Here is a 21,817-nt window from a genome sequence, read left to right as displayed (position 1 = left end):
TCAGACAAGATACCAGAAAATAATTAGAATCAAAGCATAAAAATTTCATTTTAATTTACTTTTTATAGTATACAAAATCAATTTTGACATTATTCTTTGAGTATTCAGATGAACAATACACCTATACTTGCTTAGAGATCTAGAGGTTAAAAACATTAAATACTATATGGTATAGACTCCCTACATAGCTCGGTGTGTATGAACCACAGAAAAGCCAAAATTTTCCTTGTGATACTAGTACATTTTAATCAAAATATTCTAAACTGTTAATATTTTACTTGATTCTCAATTATTTAACGATATGTAATTATCAGTTAAGCTTGTCTTGTCAAATATTATGGTGTTAGCCTCTAAAAGGGAACTAGAACTATTTTATTACATAAAACAAAGCAGATATTTGAAACTCATAAAATTATAAAATAGAGAAAACATAGCATTTAAAAAAGGATTAGCGAAAATCATATTACAGTAATAGATATGATTTATATTAAGCTTTATATTAAGATATTCAAATTATAGTTTAAATGCAACTAATCTTTCTGAAACAGGTAATAGTATTTGGAATATGTTAATGCAAATAATTATTCTGCAATAAAAAGTTCATCCTGTCATTTATCATCAGATAAATACTCTAATTTTCTTGAGCAAAAAGCAAACAGGATAGTTTCAGATAACATTTTGAAATACTAATCTAAGGCCAGTCAGTTTTATGTAAAAGTAATTTTTTTAAAAAATTCTAAATGTCTTTAATTTTCTCATAGCAGACTATCTAAATATAAATTAATATAAATCATTTTGAGACTATATGGATCTTGTGGCAAAATCAATTCAAGAATCTTAGTCATTGCTGTTTAATCTTTGTCAAATAATCTTTAAATTATCAAGAAATAAACTATCTAATTGCAAAAGAAAATATATTATACTTGAATTTCTTGAATAAATACCACTATGACCCATGCACTGGAAATTACTAGATATGGATGGAGTTTCAAATCATTGATATAATGTCTAACTGTCAATCAATAAAAATAGTAATGATGTAGAAATTACAATATATGGTATTAAAACAAAATCTCTCATTGGATTTATAGAAATATAGCAAACAAACTTTATCTTACAATATGTAGCATCATAATTAATGATAGTATTTAAGCAATACATCATACAATATTTACTAAAAGAGCAGAATAGAATAGATCAATATTTAAATAACATATGTGGCATCCAAGGAAAAACATCATATATGTTTTTGCATAATGGAAGAAAGTAACCTAAATTCTTAAGAATTTTATCTTCATAAAATGTATTTTCAATCATTACATGCCACTTTTAAGAAATTCATCTGTGTTTTAGAATAAAGTAAATAAAAATATGCATAAAAATCTTTTATGATGTTTTAATTTCAAATGAAATATTATTCAAGTCAGCATTTCTAATATCTGTTTGGCCTACAATCATCAAATGAATCTAGGTGTGTAAGGTCCACTTGTGACTGATACACTGTTGGTATGCAGAATGTTAATTTTGAGGATTTGGAATTAAGTGTATTTAGTCTGTGGTGAGGACATATGAGTAGGAAGACTGGTAAACAGAACAAATTTCTGCTTTAAGTAGAAAGATTTATATAGTGACTCTGTGTGTGTGTGTGTGTGTGTGTGTGTGTGTGTGTGTGTGTGTGTGTGAAAACACTTCAATCTCAGAGACACTTGTGTATTAATCAGATCACTGAATTTGAATTATTGTCATTCTTCCTCGATGGCTTAAATTTCTAGATGTTCTTTGTTCATTTTTACACTCTCAACTCTTAACATCTTGGAGTTTCCAAGGTTTTAAAGATGACTCTATTGAACTACTTCTTCCTTTGATCACTCCTTCCACATTTTGTGAGTTTGAACAACATATACCTTATTTGCTGAACAAAAATTCTATGTGTCATATGGCAAAATTTTAGTACTTCTCATAGGGAATAAAACAAAAACCAAAAACAAACTGCTTACAGTTAATCTATGCCCTACACATGCTATAAAACCCACTGTAAATTGAAGGATGCTAAGTTGTGAAAATGTCCATTTTAGATAAGTACAGCACATTAATTTTATGCCTTCAGAGTTTGTTTTATTACTTCATAATTTACCTCTTGGCTATTTGCCTTCTTTATGAACTTTGGATATTTCTTCTTCAAATTTCTACTCAGAGTCTATCCATTTTAGTAACTATCAGATGCCTATGACCCAGATTGGATTATCTACCTTTATCTATCTGCAGCTTTGAACAATTGGCCTAGATGTAAACCAGTCTTTGGTGTGAGTCATCTCTGGGCTTTTTCCCATCTGTTGACCTCAGTTTACTCATTTTTGAGAGTTCATTTCTAAAACTACTAAGTTATACATAGTCTGTTTCAAACCCTGCTCTGTAAATGCCCCTAAAAATTATGTGGACATGAGATTAAATGCTTCCTTGGGAGAGGAAGACACATATAAAAATAATAATGCATGCAAACATGGAATTTCTATAGCTGGAAGGAGTGTAATATATTAGGGCTAGGACATGAGAAAGTGCTGGCCTACTAAGCAACATTCTTTATTCCAATAGTTTACACAGAACATTATCCTAATCAGAGTTTCTATTCCTGAACATAACCTCATGACCAAAAAGCAAGTTGGGAAGAAAAGGGTTTATTCGGCTTACACTTCCACATTGCTGTTCATCACCAAAGGAAGTCAGGACTGGAACTCAAGCATGTCAGAAAGCAGGAACTGAAGCAAAGTCATAAACGGATGTTACTTACTGGCTCGCTTCCCGTGGCTTGCTCAGTTTTGCTTGTTTGTTTATTTTATAGAACCTGAGACCATCAGCTCAGGAATGGCACCACCCACAATGGACTGGGCCTCTCCCCCTCCTTGATCACTAATTGAGAAAATACCTTATAGCTGGATCTTGTGGAAGCATTTCCTCAACTGAGGCTCCTTTCTCAGTAATAACTCCACCGTGTGTTAAACTGACACGCAAAACCAGCCAGTACAGGCATTGACTCTTTCCTATTTTCCCTTGTAGCTACAAAGAAGCTAGTGAGATACCTGGGGTACCCTTTGACTTCTGACTCAAATGGAAAGAGTTATATGTCAGTTTCTCAAGATAGTTGTATCTCTCCATCAACACAACTTGACAGGATCTAGCTGTTGGAAGTATCTATTATTTAGCTTTTTAGATTTTATTTTAGCTATTAATTATTTAGTCACTGGTTTTTCTCCTAAGCCAGAAGTGCATAGATCATACCTGTTTTCTTCTTTGTTGATTGTCAGCCCCAAATATATTTGAGTAAGCACTAAATAAATACCTATTGAATAAATCAGCAAACTTAGAGACCACACTTAAATTTTCCATGTTGTTTAGAAAACCATAGTATTCTATAGATTTATAAAATGCCTCAGTTGGAAATTTAGAGATCATTAAGTCATACTTAGATATTTTTTTTGTAGTTGGATAAAAGAATGACTTAGAGAAATAGTCTTCATGGGCACTAGTGAGTGAGGACACTGACTAATATACTAACAATGAACAAGACATCTTTCTTTCTAGACAAGGACTACATTTTGTGGGATGGTAAAACCATGCCAGGAAGTTTAGTAAGGTAGACTAGATCAAGACTTGGAACATTGGTGGGCACACACCTAAGGCTGAGGTGAGTCTGAGCTCCCTACTAGACTCCTGACTTGGAGCACATGCCATGCTTCTTACATAAAAGGGACAAGACCTGTGGTCACATAGACCCAAAGCAGAGTTCTTTATGCTAATGAGGAACCTACAGGCCCAGAGGGTTTAGCCAATAAGCTTCCCTTTCCAGACATTCCTCCCTGCATAGGGCTTTGATCTCAAGTCCACCCTGAAAAGGGAGGTATGGTTTTACACATCAATTTTCCTTCATGAGAATAAAGCATTTAGAACCACAGACATGGACTGTCTCTTTCCACCAAGTTCTGCCATGGAAAGTCATGAAGAAGCCTTCACCTACAGAGCTGCAGACTAATCTCCTGTAGAATGCCTCTCTGAGCTCTCAGTCACAATGGCCACCCAGCCTGCCTCCACCAAGCCAAGGACAATCTTTATTGCAAGACAAGCAGAAGCTTCCCTCTTCTCCATCCCCAGGTTAGACACTGGCACCAGTCCATGGGCCCCCAACTTTGTTCAGTGCTCTTGCATGATTCCCAGCATGCCTGAATGTCCAAGAGTCTAAGAACCCAATGCCTTGGCCTTGTCACAGGTCCAGGAAACACTCAACCAGATCTGGCTTTCCCATGTCTCAGACTGTGTTTTCATACCCAGGAGTGGTGCCTCCTGCCTCGCTGATTTGTTACCTGCCCCAGTGGCAGCATGGATTCAGTGTAGTCCAACTTCCTGTCTTCTGCCTTCCCAAGTGGTTGTGCCTTGTGACAGAGTGGATGTGGACCTACAATCCTACCAAAAACTGGTATGTGTAAGACCTGCTGGTCACGAAATAGCTGTAGAATGAAGCTGTATGGTGGTAATCATAGCCCTGCCACCAAAGTTACAACCTCTATTCTCTGCTACACCCATATTTCCTTTTATTTCAAGATAAATCTCTACTTTTTTAAAAGAAACAAGTAATAATATTAGTCACTGATATTAATACATTGACTACTTGTCATGCAGCAAGTACACTACCAAACACATTGGCCCAGGATCTGATTTGAATCCATCACCAATCCTATAAGGCAACTGTCAATGCAATAGCTATACGGCTATAGTTTAAGTTTTAAAATTTAGCATTGTACTTTGGATAAACCGTTCAAAATTTATTTTAAGTAAAAGTTAAGAGCCAACAAAATGGCTCAGTATGTAAAGGTACTTGCTGTCAAGCCTGATGACCTGAATTCAAACCCAAGAATCAACATGGTAGGAAGAGAGAACTGACTCCAAAAGTTGTTGCCTGATTTCCACACATGTTCGCTTTCTCTGTATCAATTAATCAACCAACCAGTCACCTGAGGCCATGTTGTAGTCCTAACCCATGTGACATGCTGCTAACTACTACCATGACTGGTCCTACAGCAGAAAGGGTCTGTTAGCACCAAAGGCTGGCAACTTCATGGTCTGAGTTGCTGCAGAGAACATGTTGATCTCAGCAGACTTGTAGGACCTTGTTGATGTTCAAGGGCAGCACAGAGCTGGCCCAGCCCTTTGTCTTCCAGCTTCATTGCCTTGGTGGCACAATAGATAGGGCCCTGTGAGAAGGAGAGTATGAGAGTTGGCCTAACCCGGTGCTGGCTTTAGCACTTGGGTGAGTTAGCTTCATCAGTGCTGCAGAGTTCGTCCTGATGGTGTAGATCCAGGAGAGCTGGCAGACTGACCAAAAGAACTTCTACCCAGACCCAGAACCAGGACTGTGAGTTTGCCCACCCCAATATCTATTCTATCCATAAACTCCTGGAGCTGGTGAAGGGGCCAGTCCTGCAGATCCAAAGCTACAAATTCCAGTATGGATAATGTAGGAGAAGGCAGAGGCCTAGAATCAGATAAAGGACTCACTGCAATGAACATTTGCATGTAGCACTGTTTGAGCTGAAGGATATACTGTGTGACACACAACAGCCTCCATGTAACGCTGTTTGAGTTGAGGGATATACTGTGTGGCACACAACAGCTTCCATGGCAACTTTAAAATTTATCATTACCATCATCATCATCATCATCATCATCATCATCATCATCATCATCATCATCGGGGAGGTCGCAAGAGTGGCAGGCATATATGGACAGATGAAGAGATGAGTGGTGTAAAACTCACAAAGAAACAATAAAAAAGGACAGCATTTTCAAAAAAAATATGTGGGCTACATCTTCAGAATTATATGTAAGTTTTAAACATAAGCCAAACCTCTTGTTCTTAGTTTCTTATTTTTTAATAGGAGAACTATTGAATCAGTTACCATTACTTGCTTTCTTACATTTCCTGTGGTTTTACACTGGGCTTACAGCAGCCAGGATTGGATAGTTGGATAGGTTTTTTTTTAATTAGTTAAATTATTTAAGTGAAAGTAACTGCAGTGCCCAAGAGGGACTAGGTTGCCTAGGGTTAAGATGACATTTTTCCACTTTACTGTAGATCTGGATTGTCAGCTAGACTCTTGATGCATATGCCCAGGACATATGACTCAATGCTCCTTATCAACCTGAGAAAATCACCATCAAAGAGCAATATCAGTATCCAGGACTAAGTGCTTACAAACTGTCTCCCCTTCATTACCAGTCATTTTGGGAAGTAAAAGAATATCAACTGTGCAGTGATAACACGAAGGGTATGAATAATAAAAATAACCAGTGAAATGATAGAAAAAGAAGAAGGAAAACATAAATAAAAAGATGAACAATAGGAATTATGTGAGTGAAACCTAGGAGCTTCTGATTAAAGATAGAATGAAAAGAAGAAAGGGACAATAAATGCATCCAGATAATCTAAAATAATCTCAGCTCCAGGAGCTGGAGACTGGGAGACATGTCAACCCTCACCAGTCTGCTCACTGAGAATGCCAAAACGACAACAACAACAATAACAACAACAACAACAACCATAACAATGACAACAACAACAACCATAACAAGAACAGTAACAACAGTAACAACAACAACCAAAACAACAACAACAACAACAACAACAACAACAACAACAGCATACTTATAGAGAAAGAAGAAAACTAGTCAACTAGACAGGAACAGAATCTTGATGTATTAAAAGAGAAATACAATGAAGATCTAAAACCTGGATAGTTGTCCAGAATCTAAATGTGGCTTCTTCCCACCACCTTCTTCCTGAGCTTAAAGACAATAACCAGTGACATTCTGGTTATAGTTTAACAGGTTTAACAGAAAGACCAATATTTACACCAGGCTTTAGGAAGTTTTTCACAGGTCTGGGAGGTTGTTCTGATTTTAACTGAAAGTGATGCTCAGTCTTCCTGGCAGACCTTTGAGTGGGTGAGAGATAGATGGTTGTCTTGTCAGTGGGAGGCTTTTCACATTCTGATTAATGTATGCTGCTCAATCCCTTACGTGATACTTTTTGGTGTCAGACACACACATTTGAAACCTGTATCTGTATTCCAAGGCAGACTCTGGCTTTGACCAGCATTACATTTCACTCAAAGTTGATTTTTGATGTCTAGCATATCCTGTTGGCCTGGCTTCAGCATACATGCCAACTCAGTATGGGTCTTTTAAAAGCAAACCTCTAGTTAATTCTAATGTGACCCAGTAAGGAATTTGCCTGTATCACCACTCTCTCTGCTATTGCAACCTTTATCTCTTGATTCCCCCTTTCTGCTTCTAAAAGTCCCATTACTTGACTCACACTGCAGATTTTCTGAGACTTTCTGTCCTCAGCTCATCTCTAGTCTGGCTGTCCAATATTGTACTCCTTCTCACTGGGAGGAAAGTGCTGTCCAGAGTACATGAATCTTTCTAGCATAATTTCTCGAGTTTTTCCCCCGTTATGATTCACGAAATTCATGATTTTGCTTTGCTAGTGAAATTAGGAGATGCCAGTCATCACCCAGCTGTTCTTATAGCTTTTATCTAAATTTATCCAGTTTTTCTCTAGAGATTCTACTAAACCATCAGTACCTGTTGTCTATACCATCTTAAAGGTAAAAATAATGTAATTTTTCTTACTTTTCTTCAATAATTTGTCTAGATTTTTCATTTATAGACATTGATGTAAATGTGCTGAACGTGACATTATTAAGCTGAATTCTGAAGCATATTAAAAGGATTATATGGTATGACCAAAATAGATTTATTCCTAGACTGCAACGGTAATTCAATATATAAAAAGCTCTCTATGCAATATGCCATATTATATTGGAAGAGAAAATGTAATCATCGCTTCTAATCATCTCAATTGATGCATAAAAAGCATCTGACAAACTTCAATAACACTTTATAACAGGGTCACTCAATAAAATAGGAACAGATAGACATTTCATCACTGTGATAAAGGCCATATACAAAAATCTCACAGTCAATAGCCATTAATAAGAAAGTGACAGATTTTCCCTCCCTCGAGTTATGAACATCTAGTTAACTCTGTATTGGAAGCTCCAGCCAAAGCGTTTGTTGTGTAGCAGTTTCCTCTAAGATACAGCCATCCGAATTAGAGGGAACTCACAATTAAGAGATGGGTATTCTAAAAAGAGACTAAACACTATTATTCTTCAGGGAAGCTGATTAATCTCAGACAAGTCCAAGGCTTCAGGAAGTCCCTGAAACTGACCAGGACCCTAACTTACCAAGAGAGATGCCTTCAGAGAGACTGAGCAGCCTAGTAGAGGCTCTTCTCAGGCTTGGAAGACTCAGAGATAAGATAAGTTTCATCACAACACGAGGACCAGCTGAATATGAAAATAACGAAGCAGAAAGAGATTTTCATGGAAGTGGCAAGAATATGCAGCAAGTATGCTATTCAGTTAAGGCTTAAGATGGTACTAAATCTGTAATATCTCATACAATTGAAAATTTTTCAAGTAACACAAAAAAATCTCTACAGAGAATATATATTCATTTTACCAATTATTTTCAATCACTCTCCAAAAGAATACTTTCCAAAATGCTGGTTTCCATTACAGGAACTATTTATAAACTCTTACAAAAGTTTTAAATGTTGTCAAAATAATAAAAACAATTGTAAACTTAAACAATTTTTCTTGACAGAACAAAATGTAAGTTATACACAAACATGTGTTTACCTTCGTCTAATAATTGGTATATGTAAGACTTAATTATTTCTGCATTGAGGGTGCTGATTAATCTCTATTTTGTAACAATAGACTATCACCTTAGTCTCAGGGATGGAAGTGTGATCATTAGTACTGGAAATAAATGTCTTCCATGAAGAAAACAAAAGGTTAATCATACACTGAATGTCCAGAAGAAAAACAAAAAAGCAAAATGTCATCAAAGCAATACTTATCTGAAAGGAAAAAAATGAAAAAAAAATTTTCATGGAAGACTAAGAAGAAGTATGAGAGAAACCAGTTGGATTAAATTTATAGTAAGCTGTGACAGCTACTAACATTACTCAGGGGATAGGGCCTCTTCAATGAAAGTAGAATTTCAAATATTTGAATTATTAATATATTTTTCCATATCAGACATTTTATGGAACCCCCACATTTCCCTTTCTTCTCTCCTCTATTTGTCCCACTCTTCCTCTAGAGAGTTGAATACTTGATTTTATTATCAAAAAAATGAGTTATAAATGCAAGCAAAAATACATTTGTCTTTCCGAGATTGGTTTACTTAATATTATGTGTCAACTTTCATCCATTTTCCTGCAAACAGCATAACCCCATTCTTCTTGATGGCTGGATATATTTCCTGTGTCTTATATTGCCTGTTTCCTTAGCCATTTATCTATTGTAGGACACCTAGATCGGTGAGATGACTGAGCTGTAGTGACTTCTACTGAATTCAACATTGAGGAGCTACTATTACTGTGACCAGCTGACATGGAGTTCTTCAGGAACACTCAGGAGAAGGACAGCTGGGTCCCACAGCAGATTGCTTTTCACTTTAGAAGCTGAGCTACTCTGCATTCCTACCAGGCGTGTAGAAGGGATCCCTTTTGTTCAGTCCTGGTGACCTTGTTATTTGTCTTTTTTTCCACTAAATATTTTTATTAAAAACTTTTTTATTTACTTACATCCAAAATGCTGCCCATTCTTGGTTCTCCCTCACAGAGTTCTTCCCCCATCTCCCTTCCGCCTCCACTTCCCCTCCACCCTGAGACATCAAGTCTACATCAAGTCCTTTCCCACTGAGGTCAGAAAAGGTAATCTTCTGCAACACATGTGCCATGGGAGAGAGGGCCTGGACCAGTCAATGCATGTGGTTTTTTTTGGGTTCTTGTGTGTGTTGTTGTTGTTGTTGTTATTGTTGTTAATGTTGTTGTTGTTGTTTTGTTTTGCTTTGCTTTGGTTTGTTTTTTGACTGTGGCTCGGTCTCTGGGAGCTCCCAGGGTTCCAGGTTACCTCACCCTCTTGGTTTGCCTATGGGGTTGCTATTCTTTCCTTCGATCCTTCCCCTAACTCTTTCTGACCAGTGCTTGGATGTGGGTATCTGCATCTGTCTCAGTCAGCTGCTGGGTAGAGCCTCTCATAGGACAGTCATGCTAGGCTCCTGTCTGAAAGCACAACATAGCAGCAGCAATAGTGTTGGGTTTGGTGCCTTCCCATGTCATGGATCGCAAGTTGTCACTGGTCAGCCATTTCTTCAGATTATGCTCCATTTTTGTCCTGCATTTCTTTTAGGCAGGAACTATTTTGGGTCAAAAGTTTTGTAGGTGGGTTGGTATTCCCATCTCTCCACTGGAGGTTCTGTCTGATGACTGGAGGTGGTCCATTCATGTTTCAATAAAATAGCAGCTTACAGATTGCAAAAAGATCTTTTCTAACCCTATATCTGAGAAAGAGGTAAAATCCAAAATATGAAAAGAACTCAAGAAATTAGACTCAGAAAACCAAATAACCCAATTTAAAAATGGGATACAGAGCTAAACAGAATTTTCAAGAGAGAAATTTCAAATGGCCAAGAAGTAAGTAAAAAATGTCAAAAATCTTTAGTTGCGATTCCACCTTATACCCAATAGACTGGATAAGATCTAAAACTCAAGTAACAGCACAAGCTGGTGAGGATGTGGAGAAAGAGGATCAGTCCTCCATTGCTGGTGGGATTGCAAACCTGTATAACCACTCTGGAAACCAATCTGGCTGGTTTTAAGAACATTGTAAATGGTTCTACTTGAAGACCCGGCTATACCACTCCTGGAGATATACCTAAAAGGCACTCCAGCATATCATGAGGACAAGTGTTCCAGTATGCTCACAGAAACCTTATTCATAATAGCCAGAAACTGGAAACAAACAAGATGTCCCTCAGCTGAAGAATAAATACAGAAAATGGGGTTCAATTACTTCTCTTCCTAATGCTTGGCATTCTGACTAGAGTAAAATGGAATGTCAGTGTAGTTTACATTTTTTTTCTAAGCATCAACATGTTGTGATTTATTATGACATTGAACAAATATTTTTGTTGATTCTGTCTCTGTATCTTCTCCTTTTACCCCTTTATCCCAGTATCTTGAAGCAGTTTCTCCAACTTTAATTCTCCCTTTCCCTTACCGTACTTCCCCAAGTCTTCAAATATGTTAAATGAACAAAATCTTTGCTTACAATGAAGGGTATGTGTGGATGCACGTGTTTGAGTGAGTGTGTGCTCATGTGCATGCGCGTGTATGGTATTTTTCTCAAAGGCAAAGTGTAGGTTTCTTCTTAAGCCCATGTTAGTAAGAGTAGAGCAGAAAGATTCACACAGACTGGTAAGGTTAATAAAACACCTCTAATCAGCAGGTATAGTTATCAAGGAAGTAATTTTCAACATGTTCTATGATACTTCAGAAAATTTTGGATTTTAGAGAAAAAATGCAGTCATGTCAATGACACTTAGATCTCAGAGGGAGAGATCTCACACCCAAGTAAGACATGAGTTTTTAACACTTAGATCAGCCAACTCACAGAATCATCCCTTCAGATTATACATGAAAGTAAAAAAAGGGTAAAAACTGTCTGATTAAATATGTGAGCTAGAAAATTCCTAACTCCTTTACATCCCAGAAAGATTCAGCAAGGCTGAGATTTTTATAACATTACCTGACCCAAATTCCCTAGTGTAATAAGAGTACACTAAGTTACTTTAGATAAGCAAAGTTCTTTAGATTTTTGCCTTTGCATGAACCTCTGTGTATAAATAGATATGAAGGTAAAGAGGTCATATTTCAAAGGTAACAGCTCAAATGCAGCACTTTCTCTTGTTTGCTATGCTGGTTATGTGGTATGGAATGAACTAGCATATTGACTTGAATAGAGATATTCTTCATATGTTGTTCAAAATAGCTTTTCTAACCTATTGCTTCCTAGGCTTTCACATAAAGTTCTCCATATGCAAGAGCGTAAGCAAAGCAAACCATAGTAGGGTCTCTTTTTGGAAATGCAGGCCGACCACCTTTGAATCCATTTAGACTTACTCATTGTATATTGTCTGCTTTCTTTTATTTTTTTCTAACTATTAGTCTCAGATTCTAAGAATAGCAGTTACAGAGTTTTCTAGGAGTGAAATGTATTAGACTTCTATAAATAATTCATCTCAAATTATCTAGCAGCAGCATTTTTGACATGCACAATCTTTCCTGGTTATGAGATCCAGAGATAGAAAATACGTGTTTAAAATGATATCCTCACCATGTATTGCCACACCAACATCCTTTCCCAGTGATTGCTTAGCTGTTTACACTAGGAAATTGTTTAGCTATATAGACTGCAATGTGTTTTCATTTATAGTTTCTGTCTTCATTGATATTGCAGACTTGTTCCCAGAGATCTAAATCTTATACTACCAATTTCAAATTTATTACCGTTTATTTGGGGACTCTTAAAAAACTAAAATAATGTGATTAACATAAAGGCATTGGGTATATCTATTTGTAATTTTTCCAACTGAGTAGTAAGTTTAGGAATTTACAGTGCTTGTCTTTTGAATGTTTATGCTCAATACAAAATATATACAAAAGAATCAGAAGACTCAACTGGCTCCTTTGTTTCTTTTCTGACATTCTGTAGCCTCATCTTTATCATCCCTGCCTGTATTCAGATTGTAAACCATGTGATTCTAGTTATTTCTCTTGCACATTTCTTCAGCAAAGTAATTTAAAAGCTCAAAATTTGTAATTCTTATATTCTAGTAAGACTATTAATGACAAATATCTACCTTTATTTTGACATCTGTAAGGCACTCTAGTTCATAGGTGAGGACTCAGAACACTAGTTTAAGAGCAAATGATCTGAAAGTAGTAGATATTGTAAACCCCATACCAGACAGTTCTTGATTTTATTCTCTTTAGTCTGGTGGCAACTTCTCTCATTCTGTTTTCTTCATATAACACACTGATCTATGGCAGTTTTAAGGATTCAAGGCATGCAAGATGCCTATAACAGTCCATGTAACAGAATAATCATTAGGTAGTTTGTGCTTTGAGGGAGAGTAGGCTCATATGTTTGAATGCTTCGTCTCTAGTTGATCAAATTGTTTATAAGAGATTTGGAGGGGTGGTCTTGATGGACAAGATTTGACCCTTTGAGCAGGCTGCTGCTTCAGTGCACACCAGCCTGTTGCCATGCTCCATGCTATGGTATTCATGGACTCTAACCTTCTGAACCTGTTAGCCCAAATATACCCTATCTTCTATAAGTTGACTTTATAACTGTTTCCTATAACTGCAATAGAAGTAACTAAGGAATGTAGTTATTTCTATTGGTACTATTTTAATTTTCTGAATTCTAAGGTATTGTATTTTGACAAATGAGTAGATTATATAAAGGCAAACATTCAAGGAAGAACAAAGTCTTATTAAAAGATGAATTGGTAGAGTTTCGGACTAATTCACTTACTCTATAATTAAAGTACATATTGAGTTACCTTGAATTAAGGGTTTGTACCTAGCCTTGTTTTGTCCTGTTATTCTGTGTTTGGTTGATAGCACTGGAGGCTTGCTTTCTCTTAAAGGGAAATGGAAAAGGGCAGTAGATCTTTGGGAGAATAGAGGTGGGGAGGAACTGGGAAGTGTAGAGGGAAGAGATATATTATATTAGAGAAGAATAAATAAAATATAGTATATATAAACTGCATAGAACTGATATAATAATTTTAAAACCAGAAAAATATACCTCAGGCATTGCTCTGTGGATTAGGATGCTCATTCTTAGGTCTGATAACTTGAGCTGAATCCTGAAAGTCAGATGACAAGAAAGACCTGACTCGTGTCTTTCACATGCCATGAAAAGTGCTTGCTTCACAACAACTCGTGAAATAAATAATAAATACAAACATCTTAAAGTGCAGGGTTGATATCTGTTTTAGAAAATAGATGTTGATTTTTTTATACGCAATATTTTAGGAGGAAAATCAACTTGTCTTCTTATAATTTTGATAGTGTGGTTAAAAAATTGTTTTCATTTGTTTGTAACAGCAAAGTACCATGATACTAAACAATACTTAGGAGCAAAATACAGTCAGCCAAGAAACGCACATCTATTTATTTATGTATAAGTTGACAGTGTTGACTAAAGAATTCGAGAAATAAATTACTCTATTGATGCACTTAAGCATCTTGGCAGGATAGCAGGCTTACAAAGTCTATTCTATCTTTATGTATGTTTATTTCAGAAACAAAGAAAGGAAATACAAAGCTTGAGGGTAGAGCGATTTTGTAAATAAGCATATGTGCTACATGGCTAGACAAAATTAGTGAAAAGTCAATTTGCATTCCTTCAATTTTCTACAAATATGTCTGTCTATAAAATGTAGAGGGATAATGCAAAGTAGCCTCACGTGGAAAATCTCAAGAGCTTTGGATAGGCAGATGCTTGCATAAAATGTATTGAATGGAAAGAGACCTCTGCTAGGCACTGTTATCTTTATCAAGTCAATCTTTTTTTTTTCCACGTGGAGAGATTTAATGAGAGAAGAGGAGAGGAGAATAAAGGCGGGCCATGAGCATGTGGATGGAATCGGGGATGGGGAGAGAAGGGACAGGGACAGAGGGGAAGACAGCAAAGAAGCAAAGAACAAAAGAGCAAGAGAGCTATTAAGTCAATCTTTAAAAAACACTTTTACACATAAGGGATTGAATGAGGCACTTGGGAAAAGAAGATGAGCAAAGCAGGAAGAGTCTGCTCTGAAGATCATAGATCATTGTAGTTGAAGACCATTAAGCAAGCAATTAGTAATTTTACCAGTAACTCCATGTGTAATGTGGAATCTCTTCTAAGGTAAAAAGAAGTTAAGAGTTTTCTAAGGAAATGATGATCCATTGAGACCTGTAGAAAGGTGTGTTAGTTAGGGTTTTATGCCTGTGATGAGATGCCATGACCTCGGCAACTCTTAGGAAGAATCAAATTTTGCTGGGGGCGCCTTACAGTTCAGAAGTTTAATCAATTACTGTCATGGCAGGAAGCATGGTGACATGCAGGCAGATATGGTGCTAGAGAGGTAGCTAGATCTACCATATGAGTCCCCAGGCAGATGGAAGGAAGAGTAACTCTGGCCTTGTTTTGAGCATCTGAAACACCAAAACACCAAAAACAAACCCTTAGCGACACGCTTTCTCCAACAAGGATTCACCTACTCCAAAATGGCAACACCTCCTAATACTGTCACTCCCTGTGAGCCTAATGGAGGTCATTTGCATTCAAATTGCCACATAAGTTAAGGAGGAGTGTGTAGAAAGAAATGCTGAGTGTAGTAGTGAGTTCCCTTTCACCATTTATGCTAAAACAACAAATTTACTTCTATGTTTTAAAGAACCTAGATATATTTTATAAAGCAGCAGAACTAATTTGAAGTATTTTATAGTTTTGAGAAATTACTCAGTAATGCTAAGAAAGTGTTGCTAGACAAATTAATAAAGAAGAAAAAAATCTCTAAAACTGGAGGTGGATGATATTTAGAACACCTAACAAAGATGATTCAACAATGAAGCAAAAAGCAGAACATTTTGATATTTATGACTGGCCTCCCTAAACTGATTTCAAATTACAGAATTACTGCATTTATTCTTATGAAGGTAATTTGTCCTCTCGATACATAGCTGAGGCATGAATTCCTAAAAACAACCACATATTAAATACCATCCCCACCCTGACAGGGCTGACAGTGTACCTAGGGTTGTTTGGGACTTGTTATCTTTACTTCTGAATCCCTGGAGTATTGCAGTACAGAAATGCACACCAAACATGATGGTAACGTTAGTCTCTTGGTCTACCCTGTAGAGAACACATTGGCTTAGGACAGGTCTGATGAATAAAAGTGTGCTTAGTATTCGATAAACATCCTATTTAACTTCATTGCAATAAATCTTCTCTTATTTTTCCATTAAATCACTCATTCCTTCTGTTTTCAACCAAACATAACTAGGGTTTCTGCCATTTAAGTAGCATGAAAAACAGAGGAGGGGAGGGAATGATTATATATATATATATATATATATATATATATATATATATATATATATATCAAATAGATTGTTTCAAAGAGTAGCTATCTTGAGCATGATTGTTTCAATTATGATGACTGGATTTAGTAATTATTTTTCATTGTTTTGTAATCTCTGCTTTTAACTAAAAGCGAATGTTTACGTTCATTATTCCGTATATTCTAATTTTAGTTTAACCTCCCCTAGGTCCTCTCAGATCTTCTTCCACCTCCGTGTCCATCCAAGTCCAACCTCCTCTCTTGCTCTCTGTCATTTACAAAACAAATAGTCAAAGAAGGGAGCAGGATCAGGTATGGGAAGAGACACGGATGATGTACAGAGGGTCAGGAATTTGAGCAGAGCTGTGGAGCAACGGGGAATGGGGACCTGGAAGCAGCCACCAGCAAGTCCCAGATGCCAGAAAAGCAAGGGGCTTCCAGGACCCAACAGGGATGAAATTAGCTGAAATGCCCAACAAAGGGGACAGAGAGACTGTAGAGACCACGCCCACCCAGAGGTTAGGCAACGCCCCTGTTTGGGGATGGGACTACACACTAATCTTCAAATTCTTAACCCTGAAGGGCTCCTGTCTAAAGGAAATATGGGTACAAACTGTGGAACAGAGACTGAAGGAAAGGGCATCCACAGACTGCCCCACCATGGAGATGCATCCCATATTCAAACACCAAACCCAGACACTGTTACAGATGCAAAGAGGTGGTTGCTGACAGGAGTCCGATTCAGCTGTCTCCTGAGAGACTCTGCCAGAGCAATACAGAGGAGGATGCTTGCAGCCAACTCCAATGGGGTCCCCAATGGAGGTGTTAGAAAAAGCACTGAAGGAGATGAAGGGGTTTGCAATCCCCTAGAAAGAACAACAATATCAACCAACCAGACCACCCAGAGCTCCCAGGGACTAAACCACCAACCAAAGAGTACACATGGAGGGACCCAGGGCTTCAGCTGCAGGTGTAAAAGAAGATGGCCTTGTCGGGCATCAATAGGAGGAAAAGCTCTTGGTTCTGTGAAGGCTTTATTTCCTCAGTGTAGGAGAATGCCAGGGTGGTGAGGTGTGAGTGGGTTGGTGGGAGGAGGAAGCATCCTCATAGAAGTAGCAGGAGGAGGGATGGGAGAGGGTGGTTACAGAGGGGAAAACCGGGAAAGGGGATAACATTTGAAATGTGAATACATAAAATATCCAATAAAAATGTATAAAAATAATTGTTGCAATAAAAAACAAATAATCATCTAAAAATAAACAATAAAATGAGACAAAATAAAAACAGATAATCTGAACACAGCAACAAAAGAGTCAGAGAGAAAGCACAAGAATCACATACTGATGTAGAGAGACAGAGACTGCCATACACAGATCTGTAGGACGGGCAAAAATGCCCAAAGCATTGTGAGACAACAGAAAATGTCACTTTGTGTTGGGTATCTATTTCTGATTAAAGAGCCTAACCTTAACAGTGGTCTGCATACTCAGAGAGACTCTGTTAGAAAAAAAAAACAATTCTTTTTATCTGTGAGAATTTTATACAAGCACATAATATGTTGATGAGTATTTGATCATTAATGTGTAATCATATGAACCGTGAAGATGTGAGTTTCAGAATCACTGTAAGAACACGTGATGTTGATGGCACGCCTACATCAATCAGTGAACAGTCAGTGGATTTGAGTTTCTAAGTCTCTCCATTATTATTGGCTGAGTGTTATGAAAGCAGAAATGCAGAAGGTGAGATTAATAACATGTAGTCTCTTCCTTCTATAGCTCATCGTGCTCAAAGATAAAATGATGTGCACCTATAATTTGGATGCCCATATGCAGTCTCTGCAGAAGAAATCATCAAATCAAGGAATAACATCTCATTAGTAAAAACTCTTACAATGCATCTAAGAAAAAATTAGAAAATAATTGTTAGTGTCAGTATCCTGTGATGTATACATTGATGTTCATTCTATATTATCTTTAGAACCTGTTACAATTACGTTTTATGAACTATGCTTACTGCAAAAGTAAGTTTGTTTTTTTTGAATTTAGCAAATAATGCTTTTTTACCAAAATCAAGTAGTGAGTTTCAATTTTAATAGTAGAAACAATGATTTGCACACACATTTCGCTTCTCAACCTACCTGTTGTTATTGTCAAATAAAGAAGCTGCTCGTGGGTTTTACCACATACCATTAATGTTTTGAATCATTACAAATGAGCTCTAATATCCACTGCCAGCTCTGATATAATAGCATGAAACCTTAGTACAGCTAATTGGAAAAAACTTAAAAAAAATGCAAGAGAAATTGCGAGACCACATTTTAAAGGCGTAAGAGAACTATGAGAGTCAAGGAGTTAAAAGAACTACATTTCCCCAGCAGCTTCAGTGGTGAACTCAAAGCCTGCCTGCTTTCACTGGAGTTTACTGGATCTTCTGACTCCGGCAGGCTCTCCTGGGGAAAAGAAATCAGTGCAGTTGTTGCCAAGACGCAATGAAGCAACACGATCAACAGCTGACTCCAGAGACATGGACAGCCTTCTCCACGGACTAATGATGAGTCCAAGGCTGAATGGAGGAGAAGTCAAATATCCACAGCCTTTATGTTTCACCTTCTAATGAGGAGAACAAATCCTAATGCCAGAGAGCTAGGGAAGTAAGTAAGCAGGCAGTAAACCATAAATTGATGTACTTGGTCTATTTAGAAAATGTATTTTTTTAAAGTTTTGAGATTATAATTATATTATTACTCTCTTCCCTCTCATACATACTGCTCTGTTTTCTTTCACATTTATAACCAATTCTTTCACTGACAGTTGTTCAGTGTATATGTGTTCATGTGCATACTTATATATTCCTAAATATAAGCTGCTGGGGTTTGTTTTGTTTTGTTGTAGGAATATTGGACATTTGTTTTTTACTCCTAAAAAAACCCCAACAACCTTTTAATTGGTTCTTTGTGAATTTCACATCACACACCCCAATCCCACTCATTTCCTCCTCCCCTCATACCCACCCTCTACACCGGCCCCCACAACAGCAGAGAGAAAAATCTCATTGTAAAGGCTGTAGTATGTCAGTGTTCCCCACAGTATCAGCTTTTTCTACCGTCTTCTCTTCCAGAGGTTCATTCCAAAGCATCTTTAGTCTGGTAAGAGGCCTCTGGCTTCTACTACAGAAAGCCATACTGGAATCTCACTGTGTCCCCTCTCAGATGTCGTGTTGTTGCCCCGTGCCTTGTTAATCGTGCAGCTTTGCATTAGTAGGATCAGCTCCTTCATTCACCCCGGCATTTAATCGATGTGTTAGATAATGGGGTGGGCCAATTCAAAGTCCCAGTGACAGTCATTTTCTCTCCCTTGGTGATGCCAATATAGCCTAGATCAGACAATATTAAAATAAATAAAGGCTGGTTTATTAGGTACTATTCAGAGACTGATGAGTTCCAAAGAAGAGAGCTGAGAAATCACGCACCTGAGCTAGGGCTGGGACATTTTATACGCTGTAGGTGAAGCGTGATACACATCCCCTCTAAGCTGGATTTGTACAGAAGCATGGTCATGAGCTGAGCATTTACGTGTAGATTTGGGTGGCTGGAAGCATTAGAAGAGGAGGTTGTAACAACTGTCAAGAATGAAGAACATGGCTCTTGGGGCCATTTCTTTGTTAGGAGGTTTTCAGTGCGGGCTGGGTTGAAAAAGGAAGGGAGACAGATTTCCAGGCTTTAAACGGCAAGTAGAAGTTACAACCTAACGCTTTGATCTGGGCCTGAGAATTGTCTGGTCAACCTGCCTGCTCTCCTGCACCCATACCATCAGGGCAAGCAAGCTTCTCTGCCCTCCCCCACGCTGGCCCATTCAATGTTAGCAAGAGCCAGGTCCTGCCCTCTAGTGCTCATACCTTCGGAAGTGCTCACCCGTACCTTCTGCAGTCATAGCCAGCTCAACTGTGCTTTCTGGGTAAGGACCAGAAAATCGCTGAAGGAAGACCCCAAACTCAGATAGTAAGCCAAGACAATGTTTATTCCGCAGAAACACCCAGCATCGGTGATCAACCCTTCTCCCAAATGGCAACCCCAGACAAAGGCATGCAGGCCTTGTTATAGGGAACTGGGGAAACTCTCTAGAAGGATTAGATAATCTAAAATTTTTTGGTGAGTGCTAGGGGGTCACAGGTAATCAGTGGTTTGCATTCCTATGTCATTAATGTTCAATGATGTGTGGTCAGTGGTCTTCATTTCCATGTCATGAATGGTCAACCATGTGGTGAAATAGGGCTACCCGGCACAGATGGCTCATTCTGAGATATGTCCCTATGTATGTATGTATGTATGTATGTATGTATGTATGTATGTATTTAGTGGTTATCCCAGGCAGTTCTTTAAGATATGATGGTCTTGTTCTGGTTTTTTGCTCTGTTCCTAGAGTTGGTGTCTTATGACCTAGTTTCTCAGACTTGTAGCCTATTCTTGAGGCTAATGGCTTAAGGCCTTTTTGGAACTCAGGCTTTGACCTTAAAATGGAAACAAATGGAGTTTCCATTGTCCTTTTACTGGGAGGACTTCAGCTGGCTTGGGGTAGGGTTCAGCCCTACATTCATGCTCCCAGGACTAGATTTCCCAAAATGCCCAAAAGATTGGTAAGGCCAGTTGTGCACAGCCTGCAGATATTAACATGTCCCCACATGGCAGCCCATATCAGCCTATCTGCCTGGCATTTTGTAGTAACAGACTCCTGCCGCTGAAGGGCCAATGAACCAAGTGTGGTGTCTGCAGCAGCACAGATCAGGACCCCACCATAGTCCTAAGTAGCATCACCAGCTACTCACATCAGGCTGCCCCTCACTACCTTGAAGTCTCCTTCTGCCTCTCTTCATTGTGCCCACATCCTTTTGTTTCTCTTTCTCTTTTATTTCTCCACCATGTACTTGTTCCTTCGTGGTGCCTGCCTGCTGTCTCTGAGTGTCTAAGGCCATCTCAGAGGTGGCCTCAGAAGTGCTATGCTACATCCATGCATTCTGGCACCAGGCGAGGTCATTCGGGACATGGTCTCACCCCCTCTACCTCCACCAGACTGGCGGTCAGCTCAGGCTAGTTCCATGTTCTGGCCCCCTGGTGCCAAGCTCACATTTCTTGGGGCGACTTAGGCTTCTAATCATTCTAATCATTCTAATCGGTCAGAACACTGAGTATAGGCATAACCTCTCTCCTTTCTGCCACCTACTTACATACATGTGCCCTTTAGGGGCAGGCATGACCTGCTGTTTTTAAATGCAGATATAAGAGCTTGCCGAAGTCTTTTCTGAAATTTAAATAAATGTCTGTTTCTTATGTTTCCAAGAAGAATCATGTTACCTTATTTTATTAATAGAAATGTTGCTTAAGAATTTATATTTCTGTAACACCTTAGCTTCTCTCTTACTTTTCCTTAACCTCCCCTTTCAAAAATTGACTCATTATATGCCAAGTTAGCTTTATGTGTAATGGTCCAGAGGCTTTATATTTTCAATTATCTTTAAAGTTTTAGCTTCCTACTTTTATGTGTATAGATAGTTTTGCCTGTAGTGCATGTTTGCATTGTTCACAAAAAAGCCACCGTGTAACTGTCAGATTCCATGGTACTTCAGTTACAGAAGGTTGTGAGCTGTCCTACCAGGGCAGGTAACTGAACCCAGGTCCTTAGCAAGAACACTGAGTTTGCTTTAAGACTGAGACATCCCTCTAGGT

General features: G+C 38.0%; 1 pseudogene; it reads right to left on the bottom strand.

Moving 5' to 3' along the window:
• Positions 1 to 21,229: 21,229 nt before the first annotated feature.
• On the bottom strand, positions 21,230 to 21,342 carry LOC120103341 (small nucleolar RNA SNORA17; annotated as a pseudogene).
• Positions 21,343 to 21,817: the final 475 nt, after the last annotated feature.

The sequence above is a fragment of the Rattus norvegicus genome, chromosome 5 (genome assembly GCF_036323735.1).
Source record: "Rattus norvegicus strain BN/NHsdMcwi chromosome 5, GRCr8, whole genome shotgun sequence".
NCBI classification, from domain to species: Eukaryota; Metazoa; Chordata; class Mammalia; order Rodentia; family Muridae; genus Rattus; species Rattus norvegicus.
Note: the sequence above shows the minus strand (reverse complement) of the source record. Positions and strands in the feature narration are given on the sequence as shown.